The sequence below is a fragment of the Monodelphis domestica genome, chromosome 4, assembly GCF_027887165.1.
Source record: "Monodelphis domestica isolate mMonDom1 chromosome 4, mMonDom1.pri, whole genome shotgun sequence".
In the NCBI taxonomy this organism is placed as follows: Eukaryota; Metazoa; Chordata; class Mammalia; order Didelphimorphia; family Didelphidae; genus Monodelphis; species Monodelphis domestica.
The window spans coordinates 48,186,229-48,211,021 of record NC_077230.1 but is presented as its reverse complement, the minus strand read 5'-3'; the positions used below and the strand labels follow the sequence as shown (position 1 = coordinate 48,211,021).

At 37.0% G+C, this 24,793-nt stretch overlaps 1 pseudogene; it reads right to left on the bottom strand.

Annotated features, from left to right (window-relative positions):
- Window positions 1-246: 246 nt before the first annotated feature.
- Window positions 247-24,294, bottom strand: LOC103093581 (AP-2 complex subunit beta-like; annotated as a pseudogene).
- Between the last annotated feature and the right edge of the window lie 499 nt (window positions 24,295-24,793).

The following is a 24,793-nucleotide window of genomic DNA, read 5'->3' as shown; positions in this document are numbered from 1 at the left end:
ACAGAATAGAGAAGCTCACAGGTGGCAGAGGCAGGGAGTAGCCAAAGCAGGGTTTACAAACGTTCATGAGCAGATAAAACTATCCACAGGGTTGTGTTCTAACATTAGCACATGTACACTAGTCACTACTTTAGTGGATCAGGGTGGTTTGGACTCAAGAGTCTACACATGAATACAATTGCTTCTAGTTAAAGAGTTCTTAGTTTGCACAAATGGTGAGGGTGGTGAGGACCCTCAATTAGTCTTTTAGTTTTTCAAAATACCATCTTAAACCTGGTAGATGTACTGGGACACTTCGGGTGCTCGACACTTCAGAGACAGTAGGTAGTTTGGGATTTCCTGGCTGGATATGGAGCTCTATCAATATCCAAATGTCATTAATGAATTTCAGAGACTGGTATTGCATGTCCTCCACTTCCACATTCCTCTTGGCAATGGTATAAATATTGTTGTTTTGCAGTTTGCTGGAAACTGTGTCAGCGTTCAGGTGGCATTCTTTAATCTGGAATTGCAGCTCTTTCTCATTGGGAATGTCTTTCCATGTCACCAGGAAGACTTGGCACTCCATTTTTCCATCCTCAACAAAGAACACATTGAGTGGGGATGAGGCAGCTGAAGTAGAAGAAGTCAATGTTATTTTTTGCAGTCACCAAAGATTGTTGAGAGGTTCCATCTTCATAACTGGACATAAAGTATTGAAGGAAAGATACACATCCATGCTCTGGTTTGGCATCAATGGAGTGTGAATAGCCAAAGGAGAGTTAGGGATGCCACCAAAGCTGTTCTTGTTTAATTGATTGCTTTCAAATGAAGCATCACCCTTCTGTTTCCATATCCCAGTCAGCCTATTTTATCAAATCCTTATGATACAGATGATGTATAAGCATTATCATCATATACAGAGACCTACTCTACTATACCTTCACAGAGTAAAAATGACCCAGGAGGGGGCAGCTGGGTAGCTCAGTGGATTGAGAACCAGGCCTAGAGATGGGAGGTCCTAGGTTCAAATCCGGCTTCAGCCACTTCCTAGCTGTGTGACCCTGGGCAAGTCACTTAACCCCCATTGCCTAGCCCTTACCACTCTTCTGCCTGGGAGCCAATACACAGTATTGACTCCAAGACAGAAGGTAAGGGTTAAAAAAAATGACCCAGGATCCTAAATGGCTATCACAATGTAGTGTAAACCCTGGCAGGATTTATCACTCTTAGGAGGTTTCAAGACTAACCTCAGCAAGAAACAATCTTCTTTCCCTAGACCAGTCTGAAAACGTATAGCAAAGCACCTTACCTAGCCTCTTAGTTATGAATTCTTTGAACATGTCAACACATGAAGCATACAAAAGATATAAGATATAAGATCAGTCCTGTGTAGTGCCTTTCAGTCTTTGCATTGAGTGGAAAATGGTACTAAGTATAATAGATTTCAAATCACCATAAAATTACAATTGCTTGTTGGTCTATATATACAAACACACACACACACACACACACACACATATATATATATATATAAATATATAAATTTGTGTGTATATATCTGCATAAACACATACACACAATCCTTATAAAATGGTCAATGAGTAGACAAGCTTCTCAAGGAATAGAGTCATATCAATTTGAATTTCTTGCTATAAATTAAACCAGAAAAATGTAGTGTTCGGTTAAAATTAATATCTCCAAGTTCTTATTTTCCATAAAGTTTATTACTAATAACTTGAAATAGAGAAAGCAGAAAAGCATAGAGTTAAAGTCTCTTTGCCACTCTAAGTCTGACCAAGTGTACCTCATCCTGCAGGATTCTCTTTCTCCCTCATCTACCATGAAAGCAGATCTTTTTGGAGAAGATACCACAAGGATGCCTGCAGAGACCATACACTGCATCAAAAGATCTAGAATGAACTTTGAGATATAATGAACTGAACTGAAGGGGGTTAAACATACACAATCTGAATATAAACTTTTATGCCATAGGGAACTGCCCCCTAATTGGCATTTTGTCAATGCATCTATCAATCATATTTTTGTGTTTTTTTCCCTCTTTTCTTTCCCTCTTAGCCCCAAATTGTTGTGATTTGCCCTTTGAAAAGTGCAATAGGTTGTGTACCTCTAGTCTGAATCTTTGGAGACATAAGCTAGTTATGTGAAATGGTTCACTGGGGAGAATAGGCATGTAAAGCTGGGAGATTTCAACATGCTTGTCTCCCAATAGAATCAGAGGGGATTGTGTAGAGGGAGTTTCATCCTCTCCCCTCCTGGTTTGCCAACTCTGTTCATTCCATTTTTTGCATGCCAGCACAGCATCCATAAATGTAAATAAAAGGGTGTATGTGGACCCCACCTGTCTCTACTTCCCTGGGTGCTGCAGGTGAGGCAGAATGAGAATCCTAAAGGATGAGCTACACGTGGTCAGACATAAAGTAGGAAAGAAACTTTAAATCTATGCTCATCTGCTTTCTTTATTTCAAGTGATTAGTAATAAACTTTATGAAAAATAACATCTTGGAAATACCAATTTTAATCTAACAGTAGGAAGCACTAGTGTAAGAGAAGGTTTGAGACCTTGGAAGGAAAATGAATTTGGAAGAGCTGGAGGATTCTACAGCAGTGGGGGATGGACAAAAAGGAACACAGAACTTTGGAGAGAAAGGGAGGAGTGAGCTGATCCAGGAGTTGAAAATTGACTTCTGTCTGGAAACACACACCAGAGAGATTGGCTCCAGTTAATTCTCTGATCCAGTGATCTCTTTCCCTGTGATTCCTGATCCCAGATCCTCACAAGAAGACAAGCCAATTGGATAGGACTTTGAAACACAAGCTGTCCACTAAAGAAAAAGTTTTCCATCAACTTCCTTGAACCTTGAACTTGGGGACACTCACTGTGCAGTCAAGAACCAGAGTTTCTTTACTCTGACCCCAAGGGTTCAGGTGAACCAAAATCTGATCTTCCTGACTATGGGGGGAAGGGCAGTAATTAGATAGTGACCCCTTCTCCCTCTTTCCTTCTTGAACCTCAAGTTCCTACCCTCCATCTGCCTTGTTCCTTTTCTGTTTCCCTCAAATAAACTTAGTTAATAGGACCCAGAAACTGACTCAAACCTTTATTAGAAGGAAGCTTGAGATTGAAGGGGGGAGAAGTGACATTTCTCTCCCCAGAAAGAATGAGACTTATCACCATAAGTCTCTTCAAACAAGATCCTTCAGAGAACCCAGCAGATAAAGAGTTGAAGGCAGCCATAGTTGGGGGAGGGGGGTTGTCAGAGAGTGCTGAGGAGGGATTGACAAACCCATCCTTCCTTCTCTCCCTTGGCATATCAACATCACCTCCTCACTCTGCCTTAGAGGGGAGAGACTCCATTCCCTTTTCCTGCTTTCTTCCTTTGTCATAAATCTTTCCTCTTTTACCCCCTCTCTTACACTAGATAACCAAAAGGAAAACTGCCACACAGATTCTCTTAATGCAGCACACCTAACCCACAAGTGTTTTGAAAAAGGCAAACAATGAACTGTATGAGTTGATTTATCATATGTCTAAAGGTAAGAAGGGGGGAAAGTTTCATTTGACATTGGATTGTGCAAATACATTATCATGAAAAACATTTCACCTTCTCAATCAATATGTATTGAGATAGATAAAATTTAAGAACTACATCAGACTCCTAAAAATAAATGAACTTTTCAAAGTTTCATGATTTCAATGTAAAGGTAAGAATAGGTGAACATGGAGAAAAATTTATTAGAAAACTTGAATCAAGCAAAAAGTAATGAGACCTAAGGCTAGCAGAGTATAGAAATGTTACATCTACAAATAAGAAATAGTTTCTTTGAGAAAAGAGATGAAAGCTAAAACTATATCTTTTTTTTAAAAGTTTGACGAAAACCAATAAATCCAAAGAGTGCTAAAGGATGAGAATTGTGAGTAAAAACACAGAAAAAAGGTAAATAACTATAATATGTTTATTTTTTTTAACCAACAAGGCTAATACCACCACCCACACTTGGATTCTAGCATCACAATCCTTTTGTAATTTGAAGAATGAATTTTTAAATGATACATAAATAGCACTTAACAAAGATAAAAAAAAAAGTTGGTTCTGTACTAGACCAAGTCATAAGGGAGATCTGATCTGGAGGTGATTAAGTTATAATTTTAAGGATCAATTCTCAAGGTAACTAAAGGAAAAAAAGAAACTAACTGTATGGGGAAAAATTATTGAACCTTCTTAATACCCCCCAAATATAGTAGAAATATTAGCATCTACTTATATTTATGCCTACTTTCTTTATAAAATGTTTATGAGAATCATCTACACACATGAACATATACCTGAGGGTATGCTCAAAATTGTCATTAGTAAGGAACAAACAAGATTTTGTAAATGGTATTCTGTAATAGATCCTAATTTTACTACCACTAAAAACATAAACATATGATGCCATTGCAGGTATTGGGCTTTTATAATAATTATTTAAAATTTGATTTGTAAAGCAAAGTTCTACTTTAAAAGCTTTTTCCCCAAAAGTGTCACCATATTTAAATTTATAAAGATATCAAGTTAACTGAATTTGAAAAAGATATAGATAGTAAAAACATAATTGTCTGGAATTTTTAATGTTTCTTTCTCCAAATAGAGGATTTGGAGCTAAAATATTTGTATCTTATAAATTGGTACACTCAAAAATATTCATGTATGCATTACTGGAAGATGGGAGACTAGGGGTAAAACTTCCTTGCCCTCTTAATACCATCCAGAAACAACCAAAAATTAATCCACAAAATCAATTCTAAAAGCAACAAAAGCAGAAAAGAGTTGATAGGACAACTGGGGGGGGGGATTACTTTTCTAGTCCTAGTCACATAGCAGACCTGAAGAAGAAACTGAGTAAACTGCTTGATATCAATAATATAACACATGAGGGAAGGATTAGCAATCTTCCCAGATTTGCTAAAATCCAGAACCTACAACCAGGAGGACACCACTGGATTCCATGTCCACTGAGGGCAGTCTTAAGGTGCAGCTCTGTCTGTTATTACAGGACTACAGCAGCATCTGCAGTCATGGTCCTTTATGGCTAACAGCTGAGAATTGAGGAAACATATACTATGAAGTCCATGGACACCAGACTCTAAGGGCAGGTATCAAGGCTTATTGCAGATAGGTAAGGGACAGTGGAGGACTAGGGAATGCAAACTAGATGACTGCTCTGTTTTGGGCAGCAGTGGTGGGAAAGGGGGACTGAAAAGGAAGCCCACAATTATGAATGTGGTTGCTAAGCAACTGGGTCCCTGTCAGCTGTGATCACAACCAAGGGAACAGGGTCACTGGTTGTCACCACAGTGGGGAGATGGCCTGTCTGAGTACAGTTTGCAGGTACAAAACTGTCCACTGGCTCAGGTTGGAGAACCTGAGATCAATCATAGACTGCGGCTTGAACAGGAGACCTTGGGAATACATCAGACCCTGTACCATAAAAATTAGAAAAACTAAATAGGTCCAAGGAAAAAAACAAACATAAAAATCCCTATAACCTAAGATAATATACTCCAACAGCATAGGAACTCTTGATCCCAGAAAAAAATCAGTAATTAAGATTATTGACCTGGCCACTAAAATATATATTTTAAAAAAGGAGAAAGACCCCAACTGTTCATAACTACTATGGGGTACAGAGAACTCAACTCAAATTCAGAAAGCACCTATTTCAGAAACAACAACAACAAAAGAAAAACACAATAAATAGCCACAAATTCAAAAAGAGCTTTTGGAAGAATATAAAAAGGATTTTAAATACCAAATGAAAGAGGTTGAGGAAAAACTCAAAATAAAAAAAAGGAATGCAAGACAAGGAAATTATAAAAGACTACCCAAATGGAAAAAGAGATCCAGAATATCATAGATGAAAATAATTTATTAAGATCTAAAATTGAAAAGGGGGAAGCTAATGATCTCATAAAACAAGAAGAAATAATAAAGCAAAATCAAAAGAATTAATTAATAGAAGAGACTATGAAGTATCTTATCACAAAAACAACTGACATGGAAAATAGATCAAGGAAAGACAATATAAGAATAGTTGGACTCCCAGAAATCTATGATAAAAAAAAGAGCTCAGATACTATACTCCAAAAAATCATCAAACTGCTCAGAAATTTTCAGAATCATTTTCCCTTTTTATTTTCCTGAGGAATTCTTTAACGGAACATGTCATTCTCTTTTAACCTGAAAAGAGGGGAAAAAATCACTCCAGTCCTTCAAATTTTGTATATAACATGAATATCAACCTACATTTTGCACCCATGTAGTTAACTTGATAGTGACAAAGGCACCAATATAGAACAATCTCTGCAAGGTCACTGAAATATTTCCTCCTCATCTCCCAAACTCAGTGAAATTAAGATCCTGAGTTTTCTAGGTATCTTGTTGTTAACTGTCTTGTTAACTGCCACAATCATTTACCAGTACCGTTTACAGCTCTAAATTCTTTCCTTTTAATAGCAGACCACTCAACTTTTGGCTTTTTTTCTTTTATCTGATTGTCAAGGTGCATTTGCTCTGTAAATAGCAGATTCCTGAGGAAACCCTAAAGCAAGCATTAATTCTACTCAGGTGTTATCTAGGATAAGATTTCTTAAGGAAATACAAGTCCTGCCTTTCTCTAATATCTTCCGTTCTCTTGTTTCCCATCACCACATCAGACATTAGGATCTATTTTCTTGTGTCTTTGCTCTTTTATCATTTCTTGTATTTGGACCAGTCAAACTTTCCTAAAGAAAAAAAAAAATATTCTCTTTGCTTCTCCTTGGGTCAATCCATATACCCAGAATGTATTTGACCATTTTCATCTTGCATCAGCTTTGCTTAATTCTCACTCAATTGCTTTAACTGGTCAAAACATATCATTTTATGAAATTCAATATCTGTGCCTTCCATTTATTATTAAAAATCATTTTATTCCTTTGCTCCAGAGCAAGATGGGAGTGCATAGAGACCTAATTATACTAACAAATAAGAAATTCACTAACCAGATCTCTCCCTAAGGAACCACTTTCTTAATGACATGCTCCCCAACTCCCTAGCACTTCTGCTATGCTTTCCAGGGGTCAGACTACTTTGTTGGGGTTAGTCAGCTCCTAGATTCCCCCCCCCCTAAAAAGGATTTTAAAAAGTCATGTATATATCAGAAAGCAAATGTGTATTACCCTAAACTCACCATCTCAAAATAAAGGGTAAACCCAATAGAAGTCATGGCATAGAAAGTCTGTAATATATTTTATAAAAACATTACATCATTTTGGTTATATATGGTTTTCAAAATAAACAAGCCTCCCTTCAAGCTCTGTTTAAAAAATACAAGGCAAGAAATATCTAATTTGGGGCATGGATTCCTAAGAATTTAACCTCCTCAATGATGAACACATAGGTCATAGAAATGGAGTTTTGTCCTAATAAGGAAAATTGGTTAATCAATACCATAATATTTCTTTCTTGTCTAAGATTGTATGTCTCTTCTCTCTGCTTATCTAAACATACACATCTTGCTTTAACTTTGTGGGTGTTTTCTTCATGAACTTACTTACGTCTGTCATGTCAAAACACAATTTATCCTTTTGGACATAAAAATAGAATCCTTCCTAAGCTTCAAGACCCTATTTAATATTTAAGTCTTATCTGGAGGTTTTGCTTAGCCAATCCCCTCCACCATTCATTCACTCTACACATACAGACTCCAAACTATACTATCATTCATTTTGGAAATAATTATTCATGGCCTTGTATTTGAATAAAAGAGATCCTAAGTAAGTACTTGCACATCACTCATCCCTTCAGGATGGTAGAGGGCTAGAGGAATTTATTTTAGTCAGGAAGATGTTAATTCAAATGTTGCCTCTGATAGATACTAGCTGAGTGGTCCAGGATAACTTAACCTCTTGGCTCTTCAGAGTGCCACAATGATTAGTTACAAATGAATTGTTCATCTTAATCAATATACCCACTCCTGGAGTTCCCTACACTGATGGAATTGCAGGTACATTATCCCCATCCATATATAGAGAGAAAAAGAGAGAGAATATAAAATGAATCATAAATAATAACCTGATAACACTAAAAACATTAGATGAGAAAATGACAATAAATCTACCAATATTTATTAAGTACCTACAATGTACTAGGCACTATGCTAAGCATTTGAGATACAAAAAGAGTCATGTTGAGAGGGAGAGAGAGAGCGAGAGAGAGAGAGAGAGAGAGAAAGTTATTTACATACACACTTTAGTCATGAGAAAAAAAATATTGCTATAAAATAATGAGAAGAGATTAGGCTGTATATGTAGTCAAAGAAAACAAGATGCCAAGATAGCTGTTGGCCAGGATTTTACTTAACTGAGCTCTGTCTACCAAAAGCAGGTGGCTCATTACAACTTGGAAAGGACTCCTGGAAAGCTACTAGGTTCTCTGGGAATTATAGCACATAGAGATACAAATTTGAATAGCATTGTTTCCAATTTCTTCAACTCAGTGCCAGGTAAAAACCAAGGAAACAGCCCAACTAGCTGAATGCAGTGAGTCAAACAGCTGTTAGACTTGCTACTTTCTGGAAACTGGTGAACTCCCTTGGACTTGAGATGGGAGCAATTTCATCATGGCTTTCCCTAGATGACCATCCACAACATAAGTGGTTTTGATGGTTCTACAATGTGACTTAACCCCTTAAATAATCCCAAGAACACTAGTTTATTTATAAGATTCTACCAAAGTGACATGTCCAGAACCTAACATCTCAGTCAATTCCAACAAATATCAACTTGAACTCCTGAAAATTCAATTCAATTAGACAAACATTCATCATCACAGAATAGCATAATTCATCTTCAGAGATGCAAATTACCTAGTTCACTGTAAAATGGTATCTCTTTAGTGTCCTACACTTTAAGATGGAAAAGTTGGTTATTGAAAATGTCAGAACAAGTACTTTTGAATAAAGAAAAAGAACTGAATCAACAAGTAAAGTATTGAGGTATTACTTTCTAGATTTAGAGTTCATTAAGATTAAGGAAAAACTCTTGTCTAAAAAAATTTCTAAAATTTGTGTTAAATTTTCCAGATTACCCATGAATATGATTGCAAAAGGTATGGAAAATTAACTCATGTAAATGTAAAGGCTTAAATCACCTTATAAGTGATATTATGTGATGCCTCTTTTGTATATAAGCAGTTTGATGCTCAAAGGGGACATAGAAAGGACTTCTTTGCATTAAAAACTGATGAAATGTAAACAAGAATACAGTTCAGAAAAACATACTGCTAGAAGGAACCTCTTTGAGGATTACAGAGTTGCTGAATTTGTAAGGCATCGTGGTTTCTCAGTTCATTTGCTACTGTTCGGAGACCATGAGGTGATTAAATAAGGACTGTTGATTTCATAGGATAGTTTAGTAGAGATTTTGCCACATAAGGGAAATGGGATTCTCAAAGAACTTACTAGGAAGCAATGAATTGAGCTGCTGAAGGTAGGTGAAAAGGAATTGAAGAATCCTGCCTATAATGGAGCCAGAGAATAAAGACTGAGAGGGAAGTAAAAAAGCCAACTATGTCTGAGCTGTGTGAAGAAACTGGTAGTAAGGGCACTAATCAGCTGACAAGAAGGCTTCAATTGTTAGTTCCTGAAAAGAGATGAAAATTCATTGTATAAGTATCTAGTGCCAGATAATACCTGTCAGTACCATCTAGACTGAGACCAGTGACTGAAGCCTTTCAGAAGTGCCAGTTGCCCTCTTCTGTTCTAAATAGTTTGAGAGGGAGTTACTTTACAGAAAGCTCTTTTTGCTACAAGCTGTTTGGTTGGCATGACATATTGGAGAGTGAAAAGCTAGTTGGGCTTGTCTGCCTTGCTGAGTATTAACCTTAGCCATTTTTTTTTCTAAGAGCTCTGTTTGCTACAAACTGATTGGTTGATGCGGCATTTGGTGAGTAAATATTTGGCTGGGATTTTCTGAATTGCCCAGAGAGAGCCAACTTGTAGAGATTTACAGTTCCCTGGCTTAAAGGGAATTTCAACTTAATTTAAGAACTAAAATTCAGCAACATCACTTTTTGAAAGTGATGGTAAGTTGAAAGAGGTCGTAATTATTCCAGAGCAAAAAAGAAGAGGATTTTCCCAACTACAGTATGGCAAGAAGTTAGATCTGAATGGTACTAATATTCCTGGGTGAACCAATGACATCAGAGTTTGTAGTCCAGAGTTGTAAGTGACCCTCTACACATCAGCTTTTCTCACTGCTAGGGATCTGTGTGCCCAGTCTTACTCAGAGATATTGAGTTTTTTGGAAGGAAAACATGACACAAATTCATAGTACATAGTTATATTATCATTCCTGTTTTTTTATTTAATAAATTAATGACTGTAAAATTATTACCATTTGTTTTGCTTTATTGGTTAATTAACAGTTATGTTTTTAAACCTACAAGTGCCATCAAAAGAACTAATGTGAGTCTCTGTAGAACATTCTGATTAGGATAACTTCTCAAGGAGCATATGGAGTATTCATTTAGGACTAGCACCCCTAGTATGAAGGCCTGCCAAGCCCTTTCCAGGGTTGCTTATCTAACTTTCGAGTCCACCTTTCGCCCAACCCTCACCTGTGGCTCCAAGAAACTGTAGCATGTGCAATGGCCACACACACATTGGTAGGCCATCATGGCCGATAGGCTAATCCAGATTGAGGATGACTGATGGGCCACAAATGCATCAGTGAGTTAGAGGGCTGTCTACCCCAAGCATGTGAAGACTTCCCCCAGTGGGATGGGCAGATGAGAACAATTTGTTCCACTAGTCATGAAGGTAGTTTAAATTTAGAGATTGGTCAGAGATGGAAAATGCCAAGGTCATCCACTGCATCCCAGGCCATTATTAGTGGCTTACCACTGGACATGGTTGACTGGAAGAGAGTGAGACTGCTGACTTTGTCCAACTCTGTCCCACTTAAATCCAATTTGCATATCATACACATCAATGACACATCCTGATGTCATTGGACCTCTTTGTAAGTGAAGTATGCCTATATGTGTCAACCTAATACATATTTTATTCAGAGCATTTTTGGTTAAAAATTTTATTTTAACCTGTATTTGTTTTTATTCTGATTTACATATCAGTGCATGTGGATGGGTTTTTGTTTCATGATATTGATGTTTTCCATATGAAAGAAGGTATGGACTTCATGTAAATAAAAGGAAAATCCCACTTCAAGTTTTGTTATCTTCATTCAGTGTATATGCTATTTTGTTTTTTCAAATTTATTTCATGATACCTCTCCCCCCAAGAAAGGTGATGGTCTTTCTATGAAAAGTGATATTTGCCTGTATAAAGGCAAGTTGGAGTGAACAAGTTAGCTCAGTGTCTAAATGTCTATTCACCTTGTATAAGAGGTGTGAGAGAAGGATAAGTATCCTCTCTACAATATACCTGATAAGCAAAAATCCAAGTTGTTTTTGTTTTTTTTAGGATTTCCATAGAGCATTGTAAAGAACATAAGATGAAACTCCTGAGAAGACCCATTACACTTTGGAATATCACTAATTATTAGGAAGCCTTTCTTCCATTAAGCCTAACTTTACCTCTTTGCAGTTTTTACCCCTTTCTCTTGTATTGTCTTCTGAGGCCACACTGAAGAAATCGAATGCATCTTCTACATGATGGTCTTTCAAATAACTGAAAAGAGCAATCATGTTTCACATGTCTTCTCTTCTCCAGTGTTCTAAACTGAAGTAATATAATTAGATCTTAATTCTTTTCAATCTATTACTTACGAGCTTTATCGCCTACCCTGTGCAAAGATGAAAAGCAACACTATCCTCTTCCTCAAGAGGCTTACATGCTCCTGGAATGGATGAGTAACACAATGATCTCTCTCCCTGGAGCTCCCTTGATCCCTCCAACAGAGCCAATATGTAGCAGTAGCTATTTGTATATCAATATCAAAAGAAATAAAACTAAGGCTCAGAAATTCTACTAGAGAAATAGTTTCAGGTACTTTCATTTTGCTCCATTATGGTCAACATGGTAAAATAAGCTTTGTATAGCTTCAGAAACATTGTATCTACACATTATCTTTGGGGTAATATACATATATCCACTGAGTTGAATAGAGTCTATACATTTTCCCAAAGCAAAGTTTTTTCTTTTCATTCTTTACCTTCTTTTTCTATTACCTGCCTTGGTAAAGAAAAGGGATCTCAGAAGGGATAAAATTCAGCTCCATAATTTGAGGAGAGTATGCAGTTAAAGAGAGCATATCTTCTGTACATTGCTGAGTTTGTCATATTCAGTGCTCTATTGGAATGATTTTTGTCATGTCAAGAAAGCACAAACAATTTTTATTATTCCCTTGTGTTGTCCACACTTAATCTACACAGTTGTGTAAGAATGAGGAAATATGAGTTATTATATATATATAAATATATATATATAGTAGTCTCTCGGTGATCGAGAATGACTATTGTCTTTGTGCATTATCATCTATTGATGTACCCTCATGTGGCTTTGGAGTCCAAAGGCTGAGGCGCAGAGTCTGTGGCACTTGGGGCCTGGGACGCCAGTTGTTACGGGAGGTGCGGTTGTGGCCTGGTGTCGGCGTTCACGCGCAGCGGAAAGACGTCGACGTCGCTCATCTTCAAAGGTGGCGACATGGTGAATGTGGGTTCGCCAGCTGCTTCTGTCAGAGGCAGCGAGTTCTGGTTGCTTTGGTGTCATGCCAGCCCACTTCAAGTTGGACTTTAGCTGATCGTTGAATCTTCTCTTTGGTCGGCCTTGTTTCCTGAGTCCAGCTGACAGTTCACCATAGAATACCTGTCTTGGTATTCGCTGTGAGTCCGTGCGGATGACGTGTCCAGACCATCGTAGCTGGGTTTGGAGGACCAGGACTTCGATGCTGGTGGAGTTGGCTCTGTCGAGGACTTCCTGGTTGGTGATTCGGTCCTGCCATCGGATCCTCATGATTGACCGGAGGGAGCGTTGGTGGAATTGCTCCAGCTGCTTCATGTGCTTCCGGTACAGTGTCTATGTCTCACACAGTACAGGAGCGAGCTGAGGACCGCTGCGTTGTACATTTTGAGCTTCGTCGCAGTGCTTACACCGCTGTGTTGGAGGACTTTGGAGCGCAGCCGCCCGAGTGCCTGCCTGGCCTTTTGGATCCTGGCAAATACCATGAGAGATGTTACCCATGGGCTTTAAAAACTATGTCAATAATTCCCAAAAAGATAAGGATATGGTCAACCAAGGTGCTTCCTTAGAAGGGCAACACTCATTTGGGATGTGTAAATTATTGGAGGATTATTTTTAAGTGTCTTTATTTTATAGCAATATTCAAGATGATGATTTACTGAAACAACATCTACATGTTCCTAGCTCTTTGCAAAAAGAATTCCCTTGCAGCAAAATGCCTATTTCTGAGTTTGACTTTAATGGAAAAGTTTTAAGCAGCAATAAAAAAAAAAATAGGGCTGAGAGCTCTGGGTAAATTGTGATATTATATTTCCATCTAGGCACCATCTCTTCTCTAGGCCACTAGTAAATGTTTGTCACACAAAAGGAAAAAAAGCATCCTTTAATTCTTTAGCCTCTTCAAACCTATATAAGTTTTCCATGTCTGATCGCATGTGACTTCCTGTGTAAAAACTGATATTCCTTTCTCTAGGCCTTCCCAGACATTTTCCTGTGTGCAGTGAGGTAGCAAAAAGGCACCATGATAAAGCATGGTCTGGCTTTGTAGTACAAGATGATATGGATACAAATTCTGCTTCTGACGTATTAGATTTGTGATCACAGACAAATTACTTCTGAGGACTCCAGGAGACTCTGCAATACTAATGCTACCAATCTGTGTGGCGTGTTCCCTAATCTAATAAAAACAAACTCATCTCCACCCAAAATGAAATGTGTGGCTGAGGAAATGTTGCCAAACTTGGAATGATAGACTACAAATATGAAAGCAACCTCTGCCTTCTAATACACATATGACACTGGTAAGTACCGACCTGTGAAATGGGGAAGATGGACTTAATTGGCTTCAATGTTCACTTCCAGCTCTAGTTTTATACTTATTTAACTGCTTACAGTCTATGCTTTTCCTTTAGTTAAGAAGGAAGGTAGTGTACTACAATGGACAGAGCAATGGCTTTGGCATTAACAGACCTGGTTTCAAACATGGACTTTCACGATTACTACCTGTGTGACTAGATGACTTCTGGGATCCATTCCAACTTTAATTCTTTGTTCCTGGACAAGATGAATGGCCCACTAAAATGAGGTTCATATTTTGACCCAAGACATTTCTTAAGTACACATTCCATGCCTGAACTTCACAGTAACATTGCATTAATATTTTTGGAGAATTAGTCCTGGCTCTGACATTCACTGAATGTCCTTGAGCGAAGTATCTCACACATGAGGGCCTTAGTTTTATCTTTTTCAAAATGAGGGGATCAAACAAAAATAGTTCTCCTTTCAGGCTCTTCCAACTGTAACTTTCTTTGTTCCTATGATTAATCGAGCAGCGGATGCTTTATGTGGTTGATTTTTCTCAGAACCCAAACCACTTAAATACTTATAAACACATTTAGACTTTTGAAATCAAATGTGCAGTGTGAAATACCATCTTATAAAGTTTTTCAGTGCACACTTGGGCTGCAACGTGGTTGAGCTGGGAGGTAAGATGTAAAGGTTTAATATCTGAAACACCCACATCTGAAAGAGCTTCATAACCGAGATTTACTTTTGCATTTACTCATCAGAAGCAAATAAAGGTAGCCTTCTCGCCCCTCTCCAGCATTGTCAAGTGTACTCAGTGAGGAAAAAGACAAGACATTAGAGCAGATTACTTTACATTCATTTTAATAATGTATAAATAAAGACAGAAACCCCATTATGTTGCATTGGCAGCTCACACTCCTTCTCAAAGGTTACCTCAAGCACAATGACATTTTCAAGGACATCCTACTGCAGTCCTCTGGCAACCTCTTTGCTGAGGCATTCTTCTGTCCCTATTTATCTCTCTTGCATTCCCTGCCTTGCTGACCTCACATTTCTAGATAGAAAAGACAAACATTCTGGAGCTGCTTCAGAGGGCTCTGTCGCCTGGCACAAAATAGACCACTTTGAAATCTGACCATTTAGCCAGAACAGGAATAACTGGATAAAAATAGCCCTGAGCCTAAAAGAGAAAACCTTCCCCTCAGTCTGGGGGGGGGGGAACAGAGAGGAAAGCCTAGTGGAGGTAGGGAGAAGGACAAGCTCAGGTACCCCTGTCCCATTTTAAAATCCCCAAAAGGAATTAGGGGTAGAGCGGGAAGGCAAGTGACCCTATTATCCAAGTTGAGAATCTTTTCCCTGAAGAAGAAGAGATGACCAAAGTGAAATGAACATGATATAACCTTGAATTGACTTTTTTTACCCAGACTCTGAATCCAAACCATTAGCAATGCTTGGGAAAATATAGGATTAAAAACATAGCAGGAGATTTGAGCAAATACGGTTAACAGTAGAAGAAAAAATGTCAGACCTTTGCAGGTCAAGAGCAACAACTTTTTTAAAAGCTTTATCCAGACCTGCCATTGATATACTTTGATCCATTTCCATTGATTATGCCCACTAGGTGTCATTTCTTTTCCTATAACACCTGTCACCAGAAACTAGTCAGAGACCTACACTAAAAGGATGGAAGCAAGACTGTCCCTTTGGTTCACCTTGCTTTTCTTCACCTAAAGACACCATATATTTTCTCCCCATAACTAATTTTAGCCCATGACTAAAATCACTGCCTTTCCAAAATTGGTATTTTTGCGCTATCTTTCAGTCACTCCCAAAACAAGCATTTGAGTAAGAATACTTGATTATAAATTGCTTTGGTCAGTCTGCCAAGAAACATTTATTAAGGGGCTCTCTCACAGGCACTATGTTAAGAGCTGAGGATACAAAGGAAAAAAACAGTCTCTGCCGTCAAGGAGCTCGTATTCTAATGGGGAAGAAAAATATATAAGAAGTGTATAGATTATAAATTGGAAATAATCCAAGCGGGAAGGACCTAGAATTGAGGGATCAGAAAATGCTTCTTGCAGGAATTGAGCTTTTAGCTGAGTTTGAAGGAAGCCAGAAAAACTATCTAGAAGCCAATGAAAGATAATAAATTCATACAATTTTCCTGTTTCCAAATTGCAAGCTTACAAAAACAAGTTTAGATTTTCTCCCCTCTCCGATTTCTAACCCCTTCAGTGTATTTACATCGGGTGTGTGAAAAAATTAAAATTGATTCTGATACAAAATATATCAAAACACTAAATTTAAAACAGACTCATAAGTTATATACATACATAAGTTATACACCTCAGGGAAATAAGGACAAGTTTAATTATGGTCCAATAGTGAACCTCCTCCAATACATTTTCTTTTCCTTTGTGTTTCATTGGAAACCCTGTATTAGTAAGAATTATTTTATACATCCTTTATATTGTTCAGAACAGTATGAACACAATGGTAGGAACATTAAGGACATTCACCATATACTTGTTAGATGACATTTTTCCTAAAAATATAAAATCAAATTTGTTACATTAGAGGCATAAAGAAAAGCCAAAAAGAAAGTAATCTTTCAATGTGCTTTCTGCCAATAGGGACCTGTCTTCTTTTAACTTAAACAGAAGGAAAAAAAGAAGGAAGGGAATATGCATTTATTAACTACTTACTGTGTTCCAGGCATTGGGTCAAAGAGAAGTGGCGATGTAGTTGACAGAAGCAAAAGAGATGGGAATTTCAAAGACTGAGAAAAAACTTTTGTTCACTCAAAATTGCATTGTTATTTTATGGTGGGTTGATTTTTCAGTTTATGTAAAAGGTTACTTTTAGCTAAGCTACTCTTTTGCACCACTGAAATTATAGGGTACAGTGCCAATTCCCTAACTTAATTTTGAATATGTTCAAAATTTTAAATGCACCATTAGTTAGGTGGGAAGAAAATTGTCAGGAACCAATTACAGAGAAAATGCTAAGTACTCCACTCAACCTCTGAAATAGTATGGATGAGAGAGGCTTAAGAGACCTTTTTTTTGGAGAACAAACACCTTCTTCTACTTCAACTCACTTTTAACAGAGCAGTTCCTTCTTGATCTTATCACAGCAATAGAGACTTAACAATCTTTTATTAGCAGCAATGGATTTATTAACCAAAAGAGAGAAATCTAACCTGCTAATAAGAGAAAGGTTTAATGTCAAAAACAACAACAACAAAAAGCAACTTTCTCTACAAAAGCATGTTATTAGCAAAAGTTACATAACACTAGCAACACTCTCAATTAGTGGTCTCCAAACCCTTTCAGTCTCATATCCAATAACTAAAACACTTTTGAACCTTAAACACCGGCCACCTTCCTGCCCCACAGACCCTGGCCTCCAAGGTAAATGTAATGATTCTGACAACAACATTGCAAAAATGAAGAAACAGATCGCTTCCCTATTTTTCTGGTATTCTTGGATTTTCTCAATTTTGAGTAGTTTTATTTTTTATCCTCCTTTGGCCCTGACCTACCTCTCAGCTACTAGTCAACCTACTATACAAATGCTCTGAACATCCTTCCTTCATGAATGTAAACCCTAAACTAGCATGGTCACTTTCTCTCAAATGTCCCATCATTTCATCATCAACAATCATTTCTTTCTTGTTATTTAAATTAAATCTAGAGCAGTCGTACCTCTTTTCTTTCATTTACCTGTTGACATTTGGTCAGCACGTCTAGGATTTGTCAGTCTCTTGTTTTAGTAAGATGAGACTTCCAACTGATATCTCAAAAATTGAATTATCCCCTTACTACTATCCCTTCCCTCTGAAGTAGATATGCAATCTGTAACAGGAAAGCATAACCCATATCTTCCACTTGACTGAGAATGCTATAATATACTCTAAAGATGCTATGAAATGGTTTCCAGAGTATAGGATACTGTATTTACCACCACTAAGTTAATAGATTTTTATGAACAAGATAATTTAATGACCACATTCTGGTAATTAATCAGGTCCCATCAAGAATTGGTAAAATTGTCTGCCTACTTATTTTTATATTTATATTTTATAGTTTTCTATTTTAATTACCAATGTTTGGAATACACATGGTTAAAAATGGCAAAACTAGAACAACTGGGTAAAGTTATAAAGAGAAATATTTTTGCTCAACATAAAGAAAAATATTATGTTCTAATAATGAGAGCTATGCAGCAGTGAAATAGTTACTTTGAAAAGTAATGAGTCCTCATATCTTTGTTGAAGCATGTAGCCATGGCCATGAATGTCATCGAATGCATTCCTACATTGAGAAGGAAATAAGACTAGTTGATCTCTAAATCTCATTCCAACTCTAATACTCAATAATTTTATCAGATCTGCCCATCACCTTGAAAAACAGTCCCTAGAAAATGGAATGGAGGGGAGGAGGAAAAGTTTAATGGAGCCAAGGAATCAAGTGTATCTAAATGACAGCAACATGGATGAGGAATGGGGGAATCAAGTGGAATAACAAAGGGTACATTGTATTTCATCGTAGAATGATAAATATAGTCCACACACTTTTACAGACTCAGATTCTCATAATTAGAAGGAATTTCAAAAGCCATCTAGTACAGTCCAAACAAAAATTTTCTCTCTAATAGGTCTAGGAGATGATGTCCAATAAGGAAAAACTTATGAGTTCCAAAGGCATCTTATTCCAGTTCCCCTTCAACTAAGTAGCTAGATGGCACAGTGGCCAGAGTGCTGACCAAGTGGCAAGAACTGAGTGCAAATCTTGCCATCAACACTTACTTCCTTTGTGATCTTTGGTGATCACTTGATCTCTACTGCAATTTTCTCATCTGTAAAATGGGAATAAAAATAGTATGCATCTCCCAGAGTTATAAGGATAAAATAAGAAATTATTTGTAAAATTCTTTGTGAATGTTAAAGTATTTGATAATTGCTTTCTAATAATGTTATTGCGAAGGTTCTAATCTGTAGTATTTTTTTCCTTGTCAGCCAAATTTTGCCTAACTGCAACTTCCCTCTCGTTGCACTAGTTCTGCCGGCGGAACCAAAGAAAATCCTTTTCTTTCACATGAAAGCCCTTCATATAATGGAAGAGAGGTATCATGTGCCTGTCTGGGCTAAACACCCCATATACAGCAATTTTCATTTCCTGAAGTGTTTTCCATATAACAACACAGTGGTAGTGCAAGTATTATGATGCCCATCTCAAAGAGGACAAAATGAAGACTGACAGATATTAGTGAAGTTAGTCATGTAACACAGAGCCATTTTATGTCAGTTAGGACTCAATCTGAGCTTTTTGGCTTCTAAATCCCAAACACTTTCTGCTAGACCACATTGTCTTTCCTCAGAAACTAGAAGTTGGCTGTACTACTTCTGCCAAATGAACTGTCCACATTTTGCATCATAAAAAAAGACAGAGAATCAATCCCAAGGATTCTCAGGCCAGAGCAATCACCAGCAACAAACAACCTTAGAGCAAACAGTTCATTCTGAGCCAAAGCCCCAAAGGAGAACAATTCAAAATCAATCACAGTCTTTAAAATGAGTCATTCCCATAAAGACCACAGCAGTTTCTCTTCAAGAATGCTGTCATGGTACTTTCCATAATTTTAAAATGTTACTCGCAGATCATAATAATTTCTTAAAGCCTCTCAACTTCTAACTTCATTTTTGTGTTTTGTTCCTTCTCTCTTGGAAATGGGCTTGCTTTAGAATCCCACTAGGTTGTGGGCTTTTTAAATTCTGCTTTTTCTAGCAATTCTTGGGAGAGATTTTTTTTATTATTAAAAAAAGAAAAATGCATTAAAGCTTTTGTTCTTTATGGTTTTTCAAAAGAACATGAGCTCAGCAAGCAGATTTAGTTTTAAAAGTAACTTATCAACATTGACAGCCCTCCTTTAAGAGCAGCTGTTGCCTCATAGAAAACATTGTGAGCATACCACTGGATTTAGCAGCAATTCTGCTTACACAGAATATCATGCATTTAGCACCCTCCCCTTAATTACTAAAGACATTTGCATGAAAGCCCAAGCTTTGTTTGACAACTTCACCTCCTTATTTCTTATTGGTTTTTAAAATATAAGTTCCTAAAGGTGTCGTTCGATAGGGAGTCAGTAATGATGAGTTTGGCTTGCAAAGGAAGAGGCAGCTCCTTTTCATCTCATGTTTCAGTCTAACAGCCGATTTTTGACTTTCAGAATTGCTCTTTCCTTTCTTTTATAGAGTTGGCTGGTTGTCAAAACTGGTTCCTTTGCTATCCTAATTATGAGATGCAAGGTCATACAAGTCTTGTCTCTGACAGTAGAAATGAATTTATATGGCAAGATACTATTCCTCATTCTTTTAATGTTTCAGATGCTAAGGAGAATTTGCATAATATGTATTTTGCATTTTTGTGAAATGCCATCGTACACTCTTTCAGCTGACATTCGTCATGAGATGGTGGGCATAAATTCTTGCATTCCACTGGTGTGAATATGAAGAAGAGTAGATGGCGGAGATGGGGGTGGGGAGAAGGAATTTTTAAGTGAGATGAAAGAAAATATTGATGCAATAACCTGTAAAATACCTGCCCCACTCTTTCAAGGTAATGGTTTATAATGGCAAATGGCTTCTGATAAACTATTCGCTTTCTACATATGTCTCAGAAGACTACTCTTCTGATTTCCATGAGTTGACTGTTCAAGTGAATAATGTTTGTATTCATCAAATGATTATTTCAAAGCCTCACTGAATTTTCTCATTTCCTGTTTAAATGTACTATATGTGAACATGAGGAGAGAAATACACAACTGATTTCCCCCCTTTTATTTCATTTATTTCATTCCACCTTTACCACTCAACTGAAACTACCCTGTGCAAGGTTACCAACAATTTCTTAATTGCTCAAAATATAATGTTTACATATGTGAGGTACTGGGGATACACAAAACTCCACCATTATTCTTCTCAACCTTTCTGCAGTATCTGATGAGACCATGACCCCTCCGTATAGCCCCTGCCCATTCATCAACATAATCTCATATCCCTTGGTCTTGGGAAAATTGTTCTCTGCTGTTTCCTCTGCTACTTCTATGACAGCACCTCCTTTTCTTTTGCTGGATTACCAGCAATGCCCCAATCCTTAACCGTAGTTCTATATCAAGACTGTTCTGGACACTTATTCCTCTCCCTATAGTCTCTTTACTGGTAACTGCATCAGTTACCAGTAGACTCAATAAATCAGTGTAATTATCTTTTCTATGTATACAATTACTAAATGTGAAAGGCTGAGCTCCACTCCAACAAATGCCTCCTGGAAGTCCTCCCATACACATTCCATAAGCATCTCAAATTCAGCATGTCCAAAAAAGAGCTAATTATATCCTCTTTCAAGCATCTCTTGGTTAAGGATTAAATTATCCTTCAGATCACTTAGGCTCATAACATGAGAAGCTTACTGATTTTTCTCTTTCTTGCACCACCTGATCACCAAAGCTGATCTGTTACCTAGTTTAGCTATTCAACATCTATGATATTGTTCACATTTGCCACATCCTATCCATTAATACATCCACCACACCAATTCAGGCCCTTGTTACCTGCCTAGACTAATGCAACTGCCTCCTAATTGGACTTCTACCCTTCCTTCCAAACTCATTCCTTTCTAATTCATCTTCAACACAGACATCAAAATAATATTTTGAAAGTATAAATCTGTTTATTTCACTCTCCTCCTTGACAATCTTCAGTGATTTCCTATTAATTTTAGAATCAAATGCAATTCCTTAACTTTTACAATCTGAATCTATCCTAACTTTCCAGAATTATTTCATATACTCTCCCTTCAATGCACTTGATATTGCAACCAACCTTACCTATTTGCTATCCCCTGAGGTTTCATTCTATTTTATTGGTCCATAGAAATCTCTGTAGAAGGGAGCAAAAAAGTCTTCTAGTCCGTGTTATAGATGAAGAAACTAAGGGACAAGGAAGACAAATGACTTGCCCAAGGTCACATAGCTAATAAGTTTATGAGGGTAGATTTGAACCTACATCTTTCTGACTTCAGCACCAGAATTCTAGGCTGTCTTGAATGTTTAAAATGATGACTTTTGGCTTCCTTGCTTCCTTAACATCCAAGATAAAAAGTCTACCTTCCACAGAAAACAATTTCTAATTCCCCCTTAATGCCAATGACTTTTTTTATTCTAATTATTTCGCATTTATCTTGTGACTTGTTTATATCTAGTTGTTTGCATGTTGTCTCCTGTATCAATGATTGTTTCCTCAAGAGGAGAGATTACCTTTTACCTTTCTTTGCATACCTAGTGCTTGGCCCAGTGTCTCCACCTTGTAGGAAGTGTGGAAACAAACATTTCATAAGTACCCAGTGCCAGGCACTATACTAAGTGCTTTATAAATATTATCTCATTGGATCCTCAGAACAGCACTAGTAGATATTATTATTAGATGAGGAAACTGAGGCAGCTACATGTTAGTGACTTGTCCAGGGTCACCCAACTAGTAAATGTCTGATGACAGACATAAATCTAGTTTTCCCCAACTCCATGCCCATTGATCTCTCTGCTATGCCACCTAAGCTTCCTTTCGGTTTGGTATACCACTTCATTGGCACTGGAGCTACTTGTAGTTGTACTCCACTCTTTAGTAGCATATTGGACACCCTTTGACCTCAGGGGCTCATCTCCTATTTGTCATCTTTTGTAGAATTTTAATATTATCCATGGGATTTTTCTTGGCAAAGATAGAAGAATATTTGCTTTTTCTTCTCCAGAGGATCACCTTTTATGTGAACACTACTATGCAAGCCCCTTTGTCCCAACAAGGCACAGATGGGATGGGATGGGGTAAGGGGACCTACTAAGTAGTAGGTGTTTATAAAATTTTTATTAACTGACTTACCTTCAAATTTTAGGATCCCTAACTTACTTCAAGGGCAGCTCAGGTGGCATGATGGATAGAGTCCTGGGCTGGAGTGAAGAAGACCTAAGTTAAAAATCTGGCCTCAGACACTAGCTGTGTGGTCCTAGAAAAGTCACTGTTTCCCTCAGTTCCCTTATCTGTAAAATGAACTTGAAAAGAAAATGGCAAAGTATTCAAGTATTTCTGGCAAGAAAACCTCAAAAAGGGGTCACAAAGAGTGGGATGTGACTGAAACAACTAACAATATCAAAAAAACTTTTAGTACTGGACTCATGTGCTAATTCCTTATCTCTCTGGTTGTTTGTCTTTTCTTCTTCCTCAAATTACCTTGAATTTACTTATTTATTTATTGGTTTGAATCTCCCAATGGAATGTAAGTTCTTTTTGGACAATTTTTTTTTCATATCTGTCTTTGTATGCCCAGTAGGTCTTAGATAGGTAGGATACTTGTTGGGTGGAATTACATTTCACAAATTAATATACAAATCATTAAGATCAATTGGTTGGGCAGAAGCATAAAATATACCTAATTGCCAGTGAAATTGGGCGGTTTGTTTTCTGTTGTTTGTTTTAGGATGAAAGCCAGCTTTTCAAGTAAATAGCATATTTACAAAGTGGTTTCCAGGATTCCAGGTATCTTCATCCTCTCCAAAATATCTTTCCAACCTGCTCAATAATACCCCAAATTATATTAAATGGAGCACCATGCTTTTCATTCCTTAATTACATATGCTTTCAAATGAGACAAAACAAATGATCACATTCATAGAAAACAGGAAAAGATTTCTAATTTTATTAATGTAAGAATTCCCTCTATCAATGCAAGGTAATACTTATTTTTTACAACTTAAAAGTTTTAAAGTGCTGCCTAGTTGCTGTAATTTGCCCAGCACCACACAAGTCAGCATTTTAAAAAAAAATTGGACACACAATTTGAACTTATTAAATATTTGCTGAATTAAACAGAAAAAAGATAATTTCTGTTTATTTCAAGCATTTTTTCAAGCAATTGAGAAGACCAAAAATGATTACCATTCTTCTGACATAGCACTATTTTGTTACCATTTATTTTTATTTTAGATGTAACATATAATGTGATAACATAATATATATGATTTGTTATTTACATGTGATAATGTTTAATAAATATGCTCATCCAAAAGAAATTATTCCTTATATTAACTACATTCAAAAATCTTTTGTTATTTTTCCCCTTTCTCCCACCTTGATACCTCCCCAAGAGGGCAGATAGTATGAGAGATATTGTACACATATCGTTTAATATCCATTTCCCTGTTCATCGTGTTATAAAACAAGAAACATTGTTTATACTAGAGAAAAATTCATGATGGAAATAAAGTGAAGAATGAAATGTTTCAATCTGTATTTGGATTCTGTCTGTTCTTTCTATGGAGGTGGATATCCTTTTCGTTATGAATTCCTTATACTAGTCCTGGGTTATAGGTAAGTTGTTAACAATTGATCATCATACATTCTTCTTGTTATTATGTGCAACATTCTCCTGGTTCTGCTCATTTCCCTTTGTATCACTTCAAATAAATCTTTACAGGTTTTTTACGATCATCTCATTGTCATTTCTTATGACACAATTCTAAGTATTCTAAGTATTTGCCACAACTTTTTCAGCCATCCTCCAATTGATGGATATTCCTTCAGTTTCCAGGTCTTTGCACCACAAAAAGAACTGCTTTAAATATTTTAGAACATATAATTTCTTTTTTTCCCTTGATCACCTTAGGAAACAAATCTAATAGTAGAGTTATTAGGTCCAAAAGCATA